Here is a 20,250-nt window from a genome sequence, read left to right as displayed (position 1 = left end):
CACAACAAAACCTCTAAAATTAAGCTAACGCCACCTTAACTTGCACCCCGTGTTGCGCAGCCTATGACCACAACATTGACATCACAGATGACACCACTGATGACATCACTAATGACATCATCCATGACATCATCCATGACATCATCCATGACATCATCTTTGGCATCACTAATGGCATCACTGAGGACATCACTGATGACATCACTGTTGACATTGCTAATAGCATCATATATCAGATCAATGATTATTAACTAATGACATTAGATATTAGATCACTCTACGTATTTGCCCATGTTAAGACCACCCTTACATTTTACATATGTGATAGCATTTTAGAATAGTTCATAACAATGAGTACATTGCTTAAAACATTAATCAGCTACACATACATAACATCACTACTTGTGAAGCTTTCCATTGTAGTACTTTGGTAAAAGATGATACATAATTATAACTAGTACACTGCTTAGAATTTTCCTGTTTGTGCCAAATAAATCTGTTGTCTGTAATATAATCTGTACATACATTTACAAAAACAATTAGTAGAAATAAATAGAAAGCAACACATGTTGAACCCTAATTATTTACTAGAGGAAAGGTCCTGGTTACCTTGCGGTTCCAGTTTTGAGAAACATTATTGCCACCATAAGACTATCTGTTTACATTATGATAAAAATCTCTCTACAAAACACTGCAACCAGCGTTGGAACTAATTTATAATAAAGTATCTCAAAACTGGAACCGCAAGGTAACCAGGACCTTTCCTCTATACCATACCAGGGGTGTGGGTTCACCCCTACCAACCTGTGACCTCGCACTGAAATCAAGACTACGCAAACCAAGAAACTGAGCTTAACACAGGAGAGTTCCACAACTACAACCCAGTCTCTTTTCTAACTAATTATTTACTACGTTTTAAAATAAACATGTAAATACTCAATTGGTTTATTGTATGAAAAATGTGTATCATTTTCTAAATGACATGAGAAGTGCTTTAAAACAAGGAACAACTATGTATTAGGATATATTTTAAGATTTCCATACATGGTATTGGAAAAGTGATTATTCTCTAAATGTAACTATGTATAGAAAAGAAATGAAGTTTGAAAATTCAACATTTGCTTGATAACATGAACATAGATGAATATATTTCTTGTCTTTTGTAAGTGATTAACATCTTAAAATTGAAATAAAACACATATTGTACAAAGTAAAAGTAATCTTTAAATAGTATGCAATTTTTTAATACATTGGGCCTCATTACGAGGTTGGAGGTAGCCATGGTGCTATTAGCACCATGGCTACCCCCTTACCGCATTCTGGGTCCGGGTTCTCGAAATAGGGATTTACCGGGTCATTCCAACCTTGGAGGACCCAGTAAGTCCCCATTCCAAGAACCATTCCCCATTCCCATTCGAGCCCCCATAGGGCTCAATGGGAATGGGGATGGAGCTAATAGCGGGCCCGTTATTAGCTCCCTGGTCCCTTAGTGGCTCCCGCTAAGGGTGCCAGGCGCCCATAGCGGGACCCGCTAAGGGACCTCGGAATATGGAGGTAAGGGATTACCAGCACTGGCACCCTTACCGGTGCCGGTAATTCCTTACCTTCAATCTCGTAATGAGGCCCATTGACTTTTGTGTATGTCATTAGTGATGTCACCAGTGATGTCACCAGTGACGCCACCATTCTGGTCATAGGCTGCGCAACAGGGGGGGCAAAGTTAAGGTGTCTTTAGCTGTGTTTTAGGGGTTTTGTTGTGTTAAGTTCTCACCTTAATGTCTGTGCAACAAAAGTTTTTTCCTTGAATATATATACACACAAACAAGCGTTCTGAGCACCAAAAGAATAAATTGGTACTTACAAAACCACAGAAATACCCGCGCACTCGCAAGGAAGGTGCAGATGTTCTTGTTTATATGATTCAATTCCTAAAATCAAACGAGTCAAGCAGACAGGGCTCCATACCCTGCCAGACACCAGGCACGTGTTCCACCACAAATGGGGCTTCGTCAGGCTGAATGTTAAAAACAATGAGTCAGCGTTTCAATGAATAAAGTTGCACCGAACGTTAGCATACATCACAGTAGGGGGGCAGCTTCTGCGTGACTGACCCACCCTCTGGAACACTCACCCCGACCACATTAGAAACAAACTCTCATTATTGAAATTAAAAAAACGACTAAAAACCTGGCTTTTCAACAAATATGTATAACTGTCCTACTATTCACACTGTATGTTTCTTCAATGCTATTTAAATCTTTGTCTGTTCTGCTTTCACAATTCCAGTACAAGCACTGTGATACCTGCGGGTCTGGGCTCTATACGAATGTAAAAAATAATTAAATAAAGTACAGTGTTACATATTGCTAAACATAGAACAGGGTACTGTCCATCGTGATAAGAATACAATGCCAGTGCGGCATCCATTAGAAAGTTCTCTGCCTTCTCCTGGCGCTTTAGATCATACCAATGATATATAGAGCGCTATACAAATGCCAAGTAACATAACATAACATAACATAACATGAACACAGAGAATGCTACCATGTAATCAGTGCAGATTAGCATTTGAATATTAAGGCATGCAACGAGTTCAGTAACATGCAAATTAAAGTTATAGTGATGCTGAAAAAAGGAAGTATAAACAAATATTACAAATATTTGAGTGCATCCATGAAAATGCTGCAACCCCAAATGCTGCCAAGGATGAGCCGGGAGAAATACAAAACCAAAAAGAGCTGCCAAAGCAGAAAAGTCCAAGGTTTGGAAGCCCAAAAGGACACCTAAGAGGTTCAATAAACCCTCCAAGGAATCGTGCACGACACTGCATCCCACTGCAACACATGGAGCACATGGAACTCTTTTTAGGGTTGAATCACTTTCCCTTGTGTATGAGGACATTTCTATTTTGTGTTTAAAACCTAGTGTGCTACTACATATTTTGTATAACTGAACAATATCATGATTTCAGAAGGTTCCCAAGGTTTGTCTTATCATTCCGGGGGAGACACGTTCACAGCTATGCACAATCAGCTGTCACCCTTACCTACTCAGGTAGAAATCTTGGTGATCTCAGTAATATGTCCCCTGTAGTCAGTCGGGTTACACCGACACACTCTACATTACTTCCAGTAGGCTCATATTGAACCCCACAAAAAGGCTTTCCCAGGAAGATGTTAACACGTTCCTGCTACTATACTGGATGCATTAAGGGTGTCTTTGGCTCTAGAAAATAATGAAGGGATGGATGTATGGCTGATATTCTTGCTCATCAAGGTCAACTTTGTGTTCATGCTTCCCAGGCTATCAGTGGACAATGTTGGCCCACTTTGTGTTCTGAATGAGGTTGTATGGACTATCAAAAAAAGCAAACTGGAGAAAATGCAATGGCTGCTTTGCTGCAGGTATGGTGGTTCTATCAGGCAGGCCTATTGCAAACATCTTGCATGTTTCATGGGTGAGGCACTGCAACCGCACCGTTGATCAGAGAGAACTTGCACCATGGTTTGACCTTCTGAGGTGATTCAACAAAGTTACAATGTGGTTTTTTCACAGAGCTGGCATAGGGCAATTTAAGACATGATCATATATGGAAGGGATTCCAGAGTGCGTGCTCTTTGGCATGGGCACATGGTGCTCTAAGAAGAAGCCAGAGACCTAGATAAGGAGGCCGAGCATCTCCTTCCCTCAATTTGTCACGGTATTCGTGGTAGTATGACTGCGTAAGTATGGTTGAAAACATGAAAGAGAAGAGTTAGACTGTAAATAGCAGGTGGATTTTGTTGATAGTGAGCAGTAGGATAAAAGACATGAGGGTACCAATCCTGAGCTTGTGCAAGTTCAGTACAGCCTCAGGAGCAAATGTGAATGGTGTGTCTAAAGCCAGATGTACTGTGGGGGTATATACATTATCTAGAGCAGTCGTATTCGAGGTTATTATGCTGAGCCCACCTTGAGTAAAAATGCTGTTGTCGAGCCCCCTACTTAGCAAAAATAATGTTGCCCCCCAGAAGCCATATTTGCTTGTTTTCTATTGAAAGCAGCCACCGTACTACTTTTTTGAAGTGCCACGGGCCCCCCGCTGGCCATCCCTTGGGCCCCCATAGGAGGGCATACCTCAGAGTTTGAAGACCACTTTTCTAGAGACATGAGTCTGGCGTACGCGCAGGCTTCCTAATATTTCAAATCTCTGGCCTGCAAATGAGTCCAAGTGAAGCTGCTCCATCATAATAAGGGGGGTTATGCATAGACCATACCTCACTTCTGACGAGACAGGAGAGAGGCCAGGAGAGCCCCAGTAAAAACAAAGAGTGGAAAACCATCGGAGGGACACAACTAAGGTGCGCATGCCCGTTATTATATACTGAATGTGTACATGTAGTGCTGCCCTGGTGGTTATCTTGATAATTTAACCAGCGTCTGACTGGAGTTCCTCCTGGCAGCCCAGTCCTTGCCCCACTGATCGACAGTCTTATTGGGAGTTATTGATTACAGAAACAAATAATGTGACAATTGTTGGTGGAATGTGTTTGATTTGGAAAGGTTTAGCTAGTTTAATCTGACATGCATTTTCGAGTATAATAGTCTACTATAGTTCTTTGGTCGAAAACCATGATCTCTGCAACCCAGCACCAGATGTTGAAATATTGTGAGTTATAATATAGTGATTTATGCCATAATTGACTTTTCTTAGCCGCCATATATTATATTTTATTTAGGATTGTTGTATAGCACGCCACTAATTGTATTCATTAGCATCAGTGCCTGTGACCCGTAGATTGCACACCCTGCAGCGAGTGCATTACCTCACTGACCTGTCTTGCCAACATAACTCGTTAGATGGAAGATCCCTGTTTGTTGTAAATTTATTACATAGAGATTCCATTCTAAGGAATGTGTGCGACCTATGCCATATCGCCTGCTTTATAGGGTGTGAACCAAATCACATGGTTGGGAGATTGCACTTTCTTTTACCCTAAAAGCCCACGTGGGTGGTGCCACGTTTTCATGTCTGGAATTGATTGGGGGTTATCCTGGGAACCCGTGCGGGTCCGCACCCTTTCTCTGTGAGTTTGATCCTCCAGATGCCTGAGTAGAGCGCATGTGGTGCAGTGAAGTCAGTTTGTGGTTGGCTGGCAGGATGAATGGCAGAATTTCCCAAGACTAGCTTTGGTTTTTCTTCACTTTACTAGAGTGTCAACCTGTTAGTTGGGGCCGAGGTCAGCATCTAGGTGAACATTCCGGAACAGTATGCAGCATTGGGAAGCCTTGTTCTATGAGTAGCACAGATGGCAGCCAGTAGTCGGTGCTAAGCGGTGTGGCTGGGGGCTCATTTCAGATCCCAATGCACACCTCCCCACCAGGGGTGGACTAGGACCCAAAACAGGCCCTGGAAATCATTTTTGAAGTGACCCCATAATAGACCTTTTCAGCAAGTCAAGCCCTTTTCCTATAGGAACATTTGAAAATTCAACACAAAAAAGAGGTCCAGGGTGCAGAGGCCTCTGGGCCAGTCCACCCCTGCTCCCCACCCACACCAACTTCAAAGTTGTGACAAGCAATAGGCCACTGCCCTATAGGGACCCATTCAGAGCCCTATCAGAGAAACCTGGCAACGTTTCTGATAATGGCTGCCTCCATTGGGCAGTATTCCTCATTACCTCGTAACACCACAATCACCAGTCAGCCCTGCGGGGAGGAGCATCATGCGGAGTTCAACGTCACTCCGCCGCGTGCGTGCAGCCCTTAAAGGCGCAGCATCACACTTTGGGGTTTTCAGCAATCAACTTGCTATGTGTACCTTCAAAGGAGTTATTGATATGGCAAACAGTCTCTTTGATGACAGAGGAACATTTATTTATATCTTTATCAGTTTGTATCGCGCCGGAGCCTGCAGGCATCAGGGAGCAGAAGACATAGGAAGAGAAACAGAAGCCAAAGTCGAAAATGCAGAAACAGTGCAGTAAAATGATTGAGAAATAACATTAATGTCCACGCTATAAAAAGAAACCGCAGGTCCGTGTGCAAACCACATAGCTCTCAACTCACCCGCTTTTGGCGGGTGTCACCCGCCTTGCAAAGGGCTGCCTCACCCGCCAAGCCTCCTGCACGCCCATTCATTTCAATGGGCGTCTCACCCGCCAAAAACAAAATCGGGTGATTTCACCCGCCTTTGCAAGACAAATGGTTGAGAGCTATGCAAACCAATGGCTCTGCAGGGAGTAAAAATAGTTTGTGACAACCTGCCCACGCTTTTTCCTTAGCTGACAGTCTTCTGTTTTGCTAAACTTATTTGCAGTTTTCAGCCTAAAATCAAAAAACCCGCTGCTCTCCAGGGGGCAGATGTTGGCGGGCGTAAACTGGAAGGGGATTTCTAAAAAATGGCATCATAGTTCTATGCTGATGGTCTGCTTAGTCTGCAATTAAAATGGAACACAATAAGAACCAGAAAGCGACTTGGCGACTAGACGCCGCGGTGTCCAATTTCCTGGGATACTAATGTCATTCAGTCATCCACGTGATGGCCGCTCAGGGAAGATACGTACGGCGGCGCGTCTGCGTGCTCTCAGGTCGCGGAGGCTCTGCTGACGCAGCCGCTCTTCTGCTGGAAGGGAGCCCGAGCGAGCAGCCCCAACAGAAGAGCAATCTCTTTATCAGTGCAGTATCCGGGTGCAGATGTATGCACAGCCAGCGTATCAAATGCCCGAGGAGTCTAGACTGCCTGCTTTCGTAACACAACACCCGCCCAAGGACTCTGCTGCTCAGAAAGGATGTAAATACATTCACAGACATGTTTTTATTAAAATAAATACTGTACACGAATGTCCACGAGATCATTGCTGTGCTATTGCCTTAGCACATTTCTGCATTCCACGTCTTTAGCCATGTAAATAATGTTGTAATGTGCAATCGGGACGTGTTCATCGATGTGGAACATACCTGTAATAACCAATGGAGCCAGTAAAGGATTCCAGCTATATATCATTAAGTATAACTAATATGCCTGCGCAAAGAGGAACTGAAGGAACAGACAAAAAGAAGGAGAAAATAGAAATACGGTTATCAATTACCTACACATGGGTATATGCATATATCTGAGGCAATGTTTGGTAATTAAATGTAGTTAAGTGGCTGTGTTCTGATCCTGTCTTGCGCACTTAATGTTAACACTATGCAAGTGGTGTTAAACAAATTGTGTTCATACCATTACATATAAATAGAAAATCAACGTGACAATGTCATTACAAACCTACAGATATTAAAATGTGTAAATAGTATTTTAGGCTGACGTTTTGTATATGTGTGGCTGATCCTAGCTAGCATTTCATTGCCAGTGTACATTATATCTAGCTGGCACATCATTGCCAGTTATCAGCCAACCCATTTAACACATAATTACCGGTTTACATGAATCCCAGATGTTAAATGATCTTATGCCATGTTATCACATTCTTGCCAGTTTATGTTTTGCCCGTTTTCATCTCATAGCCAGTATCCCCAGTTTGCACATAATTATCAGTTTAAATTATACCCAGTTATTAAATTACATTATGCCCAGTTACCGAATCATTGAAAGTTTTTTTATGCTCACCAAGCACATCATAGCTGGTCTCCAGTACACCCACCTAGCACAGAATATGATGAATTGTCATGCGTCTCGTGAGGATCGCTCAGGGCTAACGTGCTCGCCTTGGAAGCAAGACGACACAGAGCACCACAGGTTCGGTCTCTGGTCCGCGCTTAGAAACCTCTGGGTATTAAGCGTGCTATAAATAACCTATCATATTACATCATGCTATGTCATAACTTGCCAGGAGATGTTGATCATGACTGTCCTGGAATTTCATGGCTGTCATGCCATGTCATGTTATAACTCTCAAGCTCAAGTTATGTCATCACTGTGAAGTCATGACATGCCATGGCTAATATGATGTGATATTACATGATAACAGACACGGCATAAACCCTAGTAAGATCCCATTCTTACAAACCCCTTACAATCGATTCCAATAAACTCCCAGTAACAAAATGCCACTATATTTCCAACTTGCAAATAGCAGTATAGGTCATGCCATTGAAATTTCATTATACCCCCATATTGACAATTACAGTAGACTCACACTTTGACCGTCACAGCTTTAGCAAACCTGGTATTATCTAGAAAATGTGCTGTTTGGCAGAATAATGCATGTTTGCACAATACCATTATACTCCCAGCTTCGTAACCACAGAATAATTCCTTTTCTCGAAATGTCATTATAATCGCAGTTTAACAATCAGTTTGCATACTCCTAGTATTTGTGCTCTCATATTGTTTAATGCAATATGAGAGCACTCCGGGATTTAGAAATCCTAGATGAGATGCTCAAAGGAGAATCCGTTGGAATGTCTAATGCAATGGCAGCATCACTGCTGGGGCCAATCAGAACAAGTCACTCTTCTCGAAGGACCTTGGTGTGTCTTAGGCCACCTATAAACCTTAGCTTGTCAAGATCTGTATGCGTAACAACCATCGTTAATGATGAGGTTGAGTAGCATAATGGCACTAAAATCAAAAATCGTATTTTAACAGCTGTTATGGCCCTGAACCGAAACACTGTATCCAGCTCTCAACATACTCATTATTCAGAAGACGGGAAGGTCTGCTCTTGATTGACTCAAAGAGACTCTGCAACGATTAAGTGTCTGTGGACATCACTGCTCAAATGTTCTACCTAGATTCAGCCATGAGTTTGGGCTCAATAGCCAGGAGAAAAGGGAAGATGCCAAAAGTTGGGCCCAAGAAAAAAAGGGCCCAAACAATCGACAAAACATATTCATTGTAATGTCCCATAAACAAGATGTAAGGCATGGAAGTATTCCCTGCGCAACTAAACGTTGGCAAGGCTGAAACAGTAAATCATTTTTGGAGCTAGACTTGAAAAGACGCCTAATTGTGCCCATCCACTCAGTGTATCAGTGCAGGTTGCGGATTGGGTAATTTGCCAGAGTACCTTCAGAAGAACTCTGATTAGAAGAATTAAGTCTTGCATTTTAAGAATATTCTGGATTTGACTATTTCATGCCTAGGTGCCAGGGCACATGTTTTTTATTTTACTTCAGCACAGTTAGGCTGTCACATGTCTTAAAGGGCACTTGCAATGATTTTTGTGATTTTGTTAATGTTCTTTATTTCTTCAAACTAACTTTATGAATCCTTGTTTCTGTATGTTGTGTATGCATAAATATTTGTCTGGCGCCAAAGGCCAATTCCCGGAGTGTGTTCAATATATTGGAAATCCCTCCTAGCCCCATTCTCCTTACATCTTTAGACTACTTTCAGTGGTTCTCCATCTTGTCTGACCTCAGAAATGCCCCTCCTCTAATTAAAGAACATACTCATAGACCGCACAATCCTAGACCCTACTTGAGCATTGCAACCCTTAACACCCATCTCCCCATTAAGGAAGATGTTAATAGCCATGGTCTTTATTAGCGTGAGGGCCATACAGGGAGTTATGGGCCCTGAAGAGCGAGGTAAAGGCCTTAGAGCAACAAAGGTGTTTAACAAGTTTATGGGCCCATAACTCTAGGCACAGCAGGAGGGTGTGGTCTATAAAGCTATTATGCCCAGGACATAAAAAAGACAATATGCCTAGAGTGGTTGCTGGGAACTAGCTAGTTACCAGCATCCACATTCAACATGATGAGGAGGGAGAGGTGGATCTTCAATTCCATCTGGGCCGCATCTGCTGGTTGTGGCCCGGCAAGGCAAATGAACGGTGGTCAGGGTGGTAATGCGGGAGAGGTCAGGCCGCATCTTCCAGGTACGGCCCTGTGAAGATTGTGTCCAGTGCAGGAGTGAAGTAATCCAGCCCCCCTCAATAAGTTAAGATGTGGGTGAGAGGGCATGGGATTCAGCGTGCCCAGGCCAACTCTATCAGGTATGGCCCAGGCGTCCCAACCACTTAGAACGCAGTGAGCTCAACCTCCTCCTTTGAATTTCTAGTCTCTAAATGTCTCATTGACCCCAACACTAGCATCTTTGTCACAGCTTACCATCCACGGTGTGACAATTCACTCTTCCATGACGATTATGCGGACTAGATTTGTGACTTGCAACCAAAAGTCACATAGGATTATGATCCTTGGTGATATCAATATATGGTTGGATTACTCCTAGTCAATCACCTTTTCTAACCTGCATGGCCCACGGAAAGTGAAGATTTGTCATCCTGACCCCACCCATTTTGTTGATCAGGCTCATGATGCAATACGGTCCTCCAGACCTGCCCATTTCTGTAGTTGGAAGTCAGACAATTTCCTTGGTCTGATCATCACCTTCTACGATCCTGGTTTACTAAATGCCCAAAATGTCATCCTGCTATAAAAGTCGACCAGGGATCAACTGGATTAGACCTAAGAGATGTGTTACCCCCGATGTATAATCAGAAACTTTCAACAATGCTAACATCACAGCTAGTCATGCTAAATCCATCCTCACTTGCTTGCCTCAAGAACTGATTAGGACGCTGGAATCCGATGGTCCAGTAATTAAAAAGAAAATCAAACCTTGCTCTAATGCCAACGTCATTGAATGTTGAATGTTGATGTCTTGTTGGATTCAGGCCTAGTTGCCTTTAAAGTGAAAACTGAGCTCTGAAATGGCAATGGTGTAAGAATAAGGCTTGAGATAACAAAAGCTTGTCTTCAGTTCTAATAGAATATTGTGTAGTCATCATGCAGGAGAAGAAATCACTCCTTCATGATGACATTCCTTAGTATTCAAAGCTATCTACAGAACCTTTTTGAATTTACAAAGAACTTAAATCCCCAGCAGACTGGTCACCCTCCCCCTCCCCCCCAACAGTCTCTTCCACACTTACGCATTACATGTCTTCCATTTCTATTGAAAACACTGAAGCAATTAACCATTCTATCTCTTACTGAACTTGATCGGCAGCTCCACTGATCCCCAACCATAATCATATTGCTTCCTTCTTTGCCTTCAAGACTGTTGATGAATCATCCCTTGTGTCACTTGTTAAAAACACGCCACCTCTTTGGAGCAGGTTGATCCCTACCCGGCTAAAACCATCAAAGACAATCGCCTCATTATAAGGTTGACGGACACGATATGAACGGTGCCAGTAAGGCACCGGCACCGTTCATACCGTGCCGCCAAATTACGATTTCTGCTCACGGGTGGCTGACAGCCCGCCAGGTCTGACCTGTCGGGCTGTGCAGCACCCGCGAGCATAACTTGCAATTGCACCAGCACCATTATCAACGGTGCCGGTGCAACCATGTTCCCCACCCCCATTCTGCCCTAATGGCCAGAATGGGGATCGGGAGCCCGGCAATACCACCACCTGCGAATGGGCAATTACCGGCCCATTCAACTCGTAATGGGCCAGTTATTGCCCTATCGCGGGTGGCGGTGCCGGTATCGAGTTTGGCGGTAGCCGTGCCTGTAAAACAGGCACGGCTACCGGCAAACTCATAATGAGGCCCAATGTCATCACCCGAGCACCAACCTTTATTACCTTAATCACCAGCTCACTTGAATCAGGGATCTTCCCACACTCCCTGATGAAAACACATACCTTTTCTAGTTTAAAAATAATCCAACAAGAATATCAATGACCCCGAAAGATGTGGTCAACACTCCTTTCTTAGGACAGATCATCGAAAAGGTGGCCAGATTACAGTGAGACACAAAATTTCCTACATGATCATCAATCTGACTTTGGGCAATCCAGAAGGATAGAACAGACTTTGCTCTTGAACAGAACAGAAACAAATATTGGTTTCTGGATGCCAACATTCCTTCCAGTGTTATCCTTCTGCACATCTTGGCAGCTTTTCACACCATCAATCATGCCACATGCCTACGCCATCTGGAGTCATGCTGGATTCCATTGTTTCCATCCTCTGATATATAATTTCAGATCAGGCCCTTTTCTGTTCCTCCACAGTGCATGGTGAAGTTCTCTAAGGCTCCATTCTCTCACTATTGCTATTTACCAATTATTCAAATAATTCTGATGACATTATAACACCTCAGATTGCCATCTTTAAGACTTATGCTGAGCACACAAAAGTTGTCTTCAACCTCCCGAGGCTCCCAGAAGCCCTTCAATGGATTCCACACTATGTCCTCCAGATCCAACATAAGATGAGAGACAGCTAGCTTTGTCTTAATGCAAAGAAGAGCAAGGTCCTTTACGTTTGCACTACCATCTCACCCTATCTTCCCTTTGCATGACCTCCACCCCTTAGCACACCTCCAAACCTTGTTTCCTCTGTCTAGAACCTGTTAATTGTTTTGGACAACATCTCTTCTTTTGTCCCTCACAACCATAATCGAAGAAGTTGCATGTTTAGCTCCATGTGCTTAGATGTATCCTCCCTCTCTTGAACATGTCTCAGAAATTGCAGGTAACATATGCAAAGTTCTTGTAACACCTTGATTATTGCAAAGGACTCCTGTTGGTTTCCCCCAAAAATAGTATATAGCAGTTTATCTTCCGACCGTACAGAATAAGGAAGACAGACTAATCCTCAGCCTTAAATGTATGGACCATATCACACCAGCTCCCCTGGCTTTGCACTTTCCCCCATTTCAATCTCACATCACTTTCCAATTTCTCTGCCTTGAGCACAAAGACTACTGGAGCAAAGGTGATGAATAACTCAGAAACAAGGCTAAGAAATACCGATTGTCTACGAACTTGAGATCTGCTGGTGACATGACTAATGTGATTGCTGCCTTTAGACAAAATGAGCTGCATGACACTTCTCGAGACACGGCAGGCCCTTCCCTTTGGCTTTTTCTTTGGTCACCATCATATCAAGTCACCATCAAATCTGCTCAGAAACTGCTATATTTCCAGCAAAAATTCAGAACATTTCTCTTGATGATTCTACCAACCCTTAGAGTCAATGTGTCTACTCTTTTGGTCCTCCTATATCATTGTATTCACCTTTTCCTTTCTTGTGCTTCCCTGCCCCATGGTTTATTATTTATGTTTCCTGTTCTCTTAGCACTACAACGAGTGTTTTAGCACTTATTCCATTCTATGATCTGCTTCCTTTTCTCTTGCACTTAATTGATATGAATGTTTCCAAACAATGTGAAAGATCAGCTCTCCTACGTCACATTGTCTTTACTTAAGAGGTGCTGCAAGCAACTTTCCTTGCTGTCAGTGCCTTATAAACTTCCATTAAATAAATATATAAATAAGCAAATAAGATAAAGTAGATGATAAAACAGTCAACATAGAGACAATGCCATGGCACGAGCAACACTTCCATAAGCTATCTAGCACATATTGTGTTATGGTATTGAGATTTATACAATGCACCACTGCCATTTTCATGGTGTCCAGGCACTCAGTGGGATCTGAAACGGAAAGCTGGGTTAGGGGAGTGTAAGTTAGTGCGATGGAGGCGAGAGTGCAAGAGAGCATTTGCTGCGCTGTTGGTATCTACAGTTCAGAAAAACTGTCACTGTGAGTTGGGTTTGCTCCTAGATGGTACGAGTTTGGTGTGTGAGTCGGCCTGGGTTGTTTTGCGTGGCTGTTGTGTAGTGTTGGAGGTTTAGTGTGTTGTGATTGAATGGGGTGCTAGAGGGAGTATCCAGTTTGCTGTGTGATTTCAAGTTGGTTCTGTGTTGGAGGTACGTTTGTGGTGTTTTTGGTGATTAAGCAGATTGTATATGGGAAAATTGAGAGTTTCAGTAGGGTTAGTGGTGAGAGGGTTTGTGGGACCTAGTGGGCTACATTGATACGTTTAGGCTTTGATTCCATTGTATGGTGGTTGGTAATAAAAGGCTTTATTTCAGTTCAGCCTACCCAGTTCGGGTCAGTCTATTTTGGTTGTGCCAAACTTTGTGGTGATTCTCCTTGTGTTGGGTGTGGGTGTTTCTTCTGCATGGTAATTTCTGTTTTGATTGTTGAGTTCAAGAGCCACGTTTTTAGGAGTTTCCTGATTTTTAGGCGTTCTGTGTTTTGCAGTTCTTGGGAGAGTGATTTACAGAGTGTTGCTGAGATGCATGAGAAGACGTTATCTACTATATTTCAGTTTCAAATATTGCTTTGGTTCAAGGTGAATGTCATTGCAGAATCTTATGTTTTTTTTTTGGTTTGTAGATGGAGATTCTTTCTTGGATGAATTCCACGCCATGAATCACTCTTTGGATTGTGCAGATGCTTTGAAGTAAATCCTTTTTTGACTGGTAGCCAATGTAGGGTTCTCAGTGCTGGTATGATGGGTTCTCTCTTAGTGAGTCTGAGGAGAAGTTGTGCTGCTGCATTCTGTCTTTGCTATGTTTTTGGTGATGTAGTCTAGCATTCCAAGGTAGATGCTCTTAGTCTTTTCTTGACATAAGAAACGTGTTAGGGGGTCAGAAATGTGAGGCAAACAATTGTATGAAGATTTCCCAACAAATGGCATTTAATTATAATATATGGTTGGATGATCCTAGACCTCTCTGCGGCTTTTGACATGGCGGACCATTCCATTCTGTCCACCAGGTTAAGAGAGAATGCTTTCTTCTCTGAAGAGGCAATCCAATGGATATCATCTTTCCTGAATGGTAGACAGATCAGAGTGGCCAGTGAATCAGCAGAAGCTGATCCTATGCTCTTATTGCATGGAGTTCCTCAGGGGGCTTGAGTGTCACCTTGTTTTTATAACAACTTTATGATCCCCTTCTTCCAGATGCTGGAGCAGGAGGGGATCATATTTGCGAATTATGCAGATGACACGCAATGTGTCCTACCCATCTCGGGCATTCACCAACAAGATGAAGCTTTCACCAATAAAATCTATCTTAAAATCCAAAATTGGATGGTCTACAATGGGCTGGCCCTAAACAGCACCAAAACTGAACTTTTATTGGTGGGCACTCCCAGTAAATTGGAAAAATTGTTGGCTAACTTTAAGAGTTTCATTCTGGATAACTGTGTTATTGAGATCCTGCACAAGGTTAAAACTTTAGGCGTGTATTTGGGCAAACATATGAATATGAAAGCTCAGGTGAATAATCTTGTTTCGTCATCCTCATATTTCATTAAACTCTTCCATCATCTTCGTCTGCTGATCTCTGAGAAAAATGCAGAAACCTTGGCCAGGGCCATTATTGGCTCGAAATTGGATTATGGCTGTAGTTTATTGGTGGGTATGCCGAAAGCAGAGATTCAACGCCTCTAAGTGATTCAGAATGGGGGCAGTGAGAGTGGTGCGGGGCATAGGCAAGAAGGATCATGTCTCTGAAGCTAGCAGGAGCCTTCATTGGCTACCAATTGGAGCAAGAGTCATGTTTAGGCTCCTTCTTATCACCCATAAATGCATTATGGGTCAAATGCCTTTGTATGTGAAGGAAACCATTGTCCTAAAAGACAATGCGAGGACATTGAGATCTGATAACACCAATACTCTCAAAGTTCCTCGGAGTAACTATTAAGGCCAGACAGGGCTCATTTGAAGTAGTGGTTCCCACCGCATGGAATGCTCTGTCGTCCACCGTTAGAACAATGGCTTCAACTGAATTGTTCAAGAAACAGTTGAAGACCTTGCTCTTTGCATAGATAGCGGCTATAGCCACTTTTGCCTATGCCCCATTGTAACCAGAGTCTGTTCCTTGCTCAATCTGTATGTTTTTCTGTTTGTTGGTCCACGACCATCAGCCTATGGCTACCAGGTGCGCGTTACAAATATAATAACGTAACATGAACGCTTCACTATCCCTACCATAACGAGGATTTCCCTGCCTAAAATAAACTAAAACAAACACTCTAACAAAGGATATCTATCTCTCACACTTATACATACAAAAAGTAAACAAGGAAAAGGATGGCATTTCCAAACTAACAATAATGATTGAATTTGTAATGTCAGCATTGTCTCTCTTTGTAACCTGGGCAAATTCCCCATACCTAGGTTCAAATGTGATTCAGTTTCACAATTCCAGAAAATATAACAAGGAAACCCTGACTTGCAATCATGTTCAACCACAGTAGGCTTCCACTTCAACTTGTCAATAGAAAGATCCAATTCCGTTTTATAGAGGTTCAACTTGTCAATAGAAAGTTTCAACTCAGTTTGGTGTGGCTTCAACTTATCAACAAAAAGTTACAACTCAGTTTGGTGTGTGTTTTGCTTTTCCCAAAACAAATGCACAGATGTCTATCTGTTACAAAATAGGAAAGCATTGTACACTTGGAACACAAGAATATACCCACGCTCAGTTAGATTATTATTATTATTATTACTATTATTTATTTGTATATGGCTCTAAAAGAACCTTTACAAAATACATTATACATCAATACACAATAAAACAATTATTATATAAAATCTTTAAAAAGTAATACAATTTAAACACTTTACATAATCTATATCAATCAGCTTTGTTTCAATTAAACATCAATAAAACCATATTTGCAAACATACATAACAACCATAATGAACATTGTTAAAATACTATACTTTTGTTAATTCATAAAACCCAATCAATTCATACATCTAAAATCTGAATCTGAAATTTTGCTAGTTCTCTCTTGGTAGGAGTCTCAAAATAGGACACCATAGCCAGTATAGATCAATCTGAAGACACACACTCGGTATTCAGGCATATATCACAAAATTCCTGCATGCTAATTGCGTCATAATCACATATGTATTTCTCAATATACGCTTGTATGTATTCTCGAGCGCAGTGCACTCAGTAAAAACATGTTTTGAAGTTTATAGTTTCACTTGTTCGTTACAAATTCGACAGACCCCGTCACTTATCAGTATTTTTACAATTGCCCCTTTAAAGATAAACAAAGGTAGCTGATTTGTTCGCAATCTAAGCATGATGTGGCGTACTGCCGGGTTGGGGTTTTGTCAGAGGTAGCTTTATGCCCTTACGTAATGGTGGGTTACATGTGTAAAGTAACTATATGTTCGCAATGTAGTTAGATGTACATAGGTACTTTCCCAATCCCATCGTTTTATCTTCTTCCTAAATGAGACCCTTAAGGTAACGTAATCCGTATCAAGGCCAAAATCAGAGAGTGAACCAATTTTAGTACATGAACTCTTGTTTAAGCCACAAACTTGCTCACCAGCATATCTGTACGAAACAGGCTTTCCCTAGCTGGCATTTGGGATTAGATGTAGATTAGATGTAGCTTTTATTAACAGCTCCCCTCTCCTCTTAAGTAATTGGCCTTTTAATGACCCCAAACCCAGTTCCAATCGTAAATATTGTATCAGGGTAGATGACGACAATTTCAACATTCTTTTCCAGAAATAACCCTCTAACCTATCAAGCCAATCTAATTTATACATAGCAATTGCGTCCATACCATGTAAAATCGAGGGACAGAAACTTTGCTTATATAGAGCAATTATACCATCCAAAGAATATCCGGCCATAGAGTTGGAAAACCTTTCAATCATAAAAGTCATGTGTCGTGCTTTCCTAATTTTTGACTCTTTTATATGGACGTAGTTCCTAGAGGCACTCGCATCTAAACCTAAATAAGTATACTTTACCACATAATCCAACACACCCAAACCTGTTTCAAGAATGGGGTGGCTGACCTTTCTAGAGGCTACCATCATTATTTTAATTTTGTCCATATTGTCATAAGGTCAATCATTTCGGTATGTAGCTCAAGTTCTTCGAACATAGCCTTGACACCACTAAACGTATGGTTAAGTATCAACCGGTCATCCGCACATAACATGCACAGTAGGGCCACTCCTCCCATTTTGGGGTAGCATCCTGTTCCTGCTGAGAAACACTTTGGAAGATCCTTTAAGTATGAATTAAAAAATAGGGTGGCCAGCACGCAAGCCTTGTTTACCCCCCTATTTATGGTTACTCTTGCAGACAAAGTGGCAGTGTCATTCAGCCTAACTTGCCCACCAGTATTCATATGGAGACCTTTGAGAATACAGATCAGCCATTTTGGACAACCCATCCTTTCTATCTTACACCATAATTCACCTCGGTTGACATAATTGAAAGCTGCCCGGAAGTCCACCAAGACAATATAAAGCCCAGGCTTTCCTTGATAGCCAACTGACCAGATTAATCTGTCTAGCACTCTAATATTGTGGTTTGTTGCACTCCCAGGACGAAACCCGGTCTGTGTGAATTGAAGAATATGGTTCTCCTCAACACCCATTTTTGGAAGACCTTTAGAATGAAAGTATGCAAAATTGTTCCTGGTGGTATCTAAGAGGGAAAGCAATCTGTAATTTTCTGGTAATACCATATCCCCTTTTTTATGAATTGGGATTATAATAGATTGTTGACATAAAAGGGAATCACCATTGATTTTGAGCCCACCCTATAGGGTTATGTTTTAATACAGCACTGGCAAGCCCATTAGGTCCAGACACCCTAAAATTAAAACGTTTAGAGATAGTTAACTCTATGTCCTTAACGGACACAATCAAGGCCATCCACCATAGCAGCATTCAACCTCGGGGGATTTGGATAAACAGTAGCATCTCTTAGGTGAGTTAACCAAACTTCCTCTTTAATAAGGTTTATCATTTTCTTAAGTCTCATCCCCTTTGCCGAAGCTGAAATCCACCAAACCTTCCTCATATCCTTACTTTTAAGGGCACTGATAATATTTTGCCATTAGCAATTTTTAACTGAGAATCTCCACTGCTTCAACCACCCCCATACTCAGCCTTACTTTTTCTAATCTTGAGAGCAAGCACATTGGCCGGAACACTCGCCCTACTTAGTATTTATGTTCTTAGTCTCTGTCTCATTGTTCGCTTTGTGTCCCTTATCGTGATGTCGAATCTGTTCACATGTTTTTCTGAGGTCACATGTTGGGATTTCACAGGGCCCGTTTCCCTTGCAAGACCTTTTATTATTCCTTCAATTTCATTTACATTAAGGTGGCTTAGAAAGAGCTTATCAGGAGAGATGACCTGAGCAAGCAGACAGTTATCCTCACTGATTTTTCTAGCAGACTAACAGGTGTGATTTCCTGCACCATTAATAACCCCACTCATGCCACGAAATAGGTCAGCTACTAAGTGTCCAGCCAAGGACAAAGCAAGCAGTGCATGATCACTAAAATCGGTTGGTATTACCTTAAGTTCCATGACTTGCTCGAAAAATGTGTTACTTCCAAAATAGTAATCAAGTGCCGCTCGTGTATTACCCAAACCCCAGGTAAAGTGCCCTGGGCAGTCTCACTTTTTTCTGCCATTCAATAGGGTTAGGTCCCAGTTTCTAAGGAAATCCAGTCATTAGTCCCCTTTTATATTTGTACCTATCTGTACCATAGAGCATTTTTCCTGGTCATCTCGAAAAGGAGGACACATTTCTTTATTGAGAAACCATGCATTTAGATCACCCCCCAACAGAAGTATCTGATTTTCCTTCACCCCTGCCCAACCCGCAAGTAGCTCATCAATATTATCGTGTATACTATCCAGGCATGTGGAATATGGAGGAGAGTAAATATTAATAACCAACATATTATAGTTTTCCATAAGATCACCTATCCTTGGCTTCACTGCCAAGACATTTTCACATGGCTTTGGTAGTATAATATAATTTGTAACAATATTTTGTCTTATCCCTATAGTCAGGCCACCATATGTGCGTTCCCGTGGCCTTTATTAGTCCTCCATTGGTAAATATGATAGCCTTCCAGGTATAAGGCAGAGTCCAACCATGTTTCCTGAAGCATAAAAACATCATAATTCAACAACTGGGTCAGTGATCCCCTACTATCCATTAGGTGGCTATAACCTCTAGTATTCCAACTTGCAATGTTATAAATGCAATTTATATGAACATGCCGCTTGATAGTTACTGGCATTTCTCCATTTACTGGGATCCTGTATGGTCTGCCACTCTCAACCCCAAAGTTGCAATACTGTGGAGGAGAGGTAAAGACAGAATGCCCGAACATCGGGGTTAGCACCGGGTTACACAACCTAGTCACACCCCTGTTGTTGGGGGCATCATTTGTTCTAATGGATTCGGACGGTTGCTCATAGCAGACTGTTTACTTATAGCCCATGTTTAGTAATGTTCCTGTACATGCACATAGTAAAGAGAACACTGTAGATGAGGAAAATGTAATAAGTGCCCCGTTTGACATACTATCCCATTTAGGTAGTTCCACACATAATAGAGCTTTTTTTAGGGAGTGTCGCTAACCAAGAAATTCTGTTCCAGACGGTTATTAAAGAGGTACAGTTAAGAAATGGACTACTACCCATAGGGTATAG

The sequence above is a fragment of the Ambystoma mexicanum genome, chromosome 7p (assembly GCF_040938575.1).
Source record: "Ambystoma mexicanum isolate Mex_15411 chromosome 7p, UKY_AmexF1_1, whole genome shotgun sequence".
Lineage (NCBI taxonomy): Eukaryota > Metazoa > Chordata > Amphibia > Caudata > Ambystomatidae > Ambystoma > Ambystoma mexicanum.
This window is presented reverse-complemented; position numbering follows the sequence as displayed.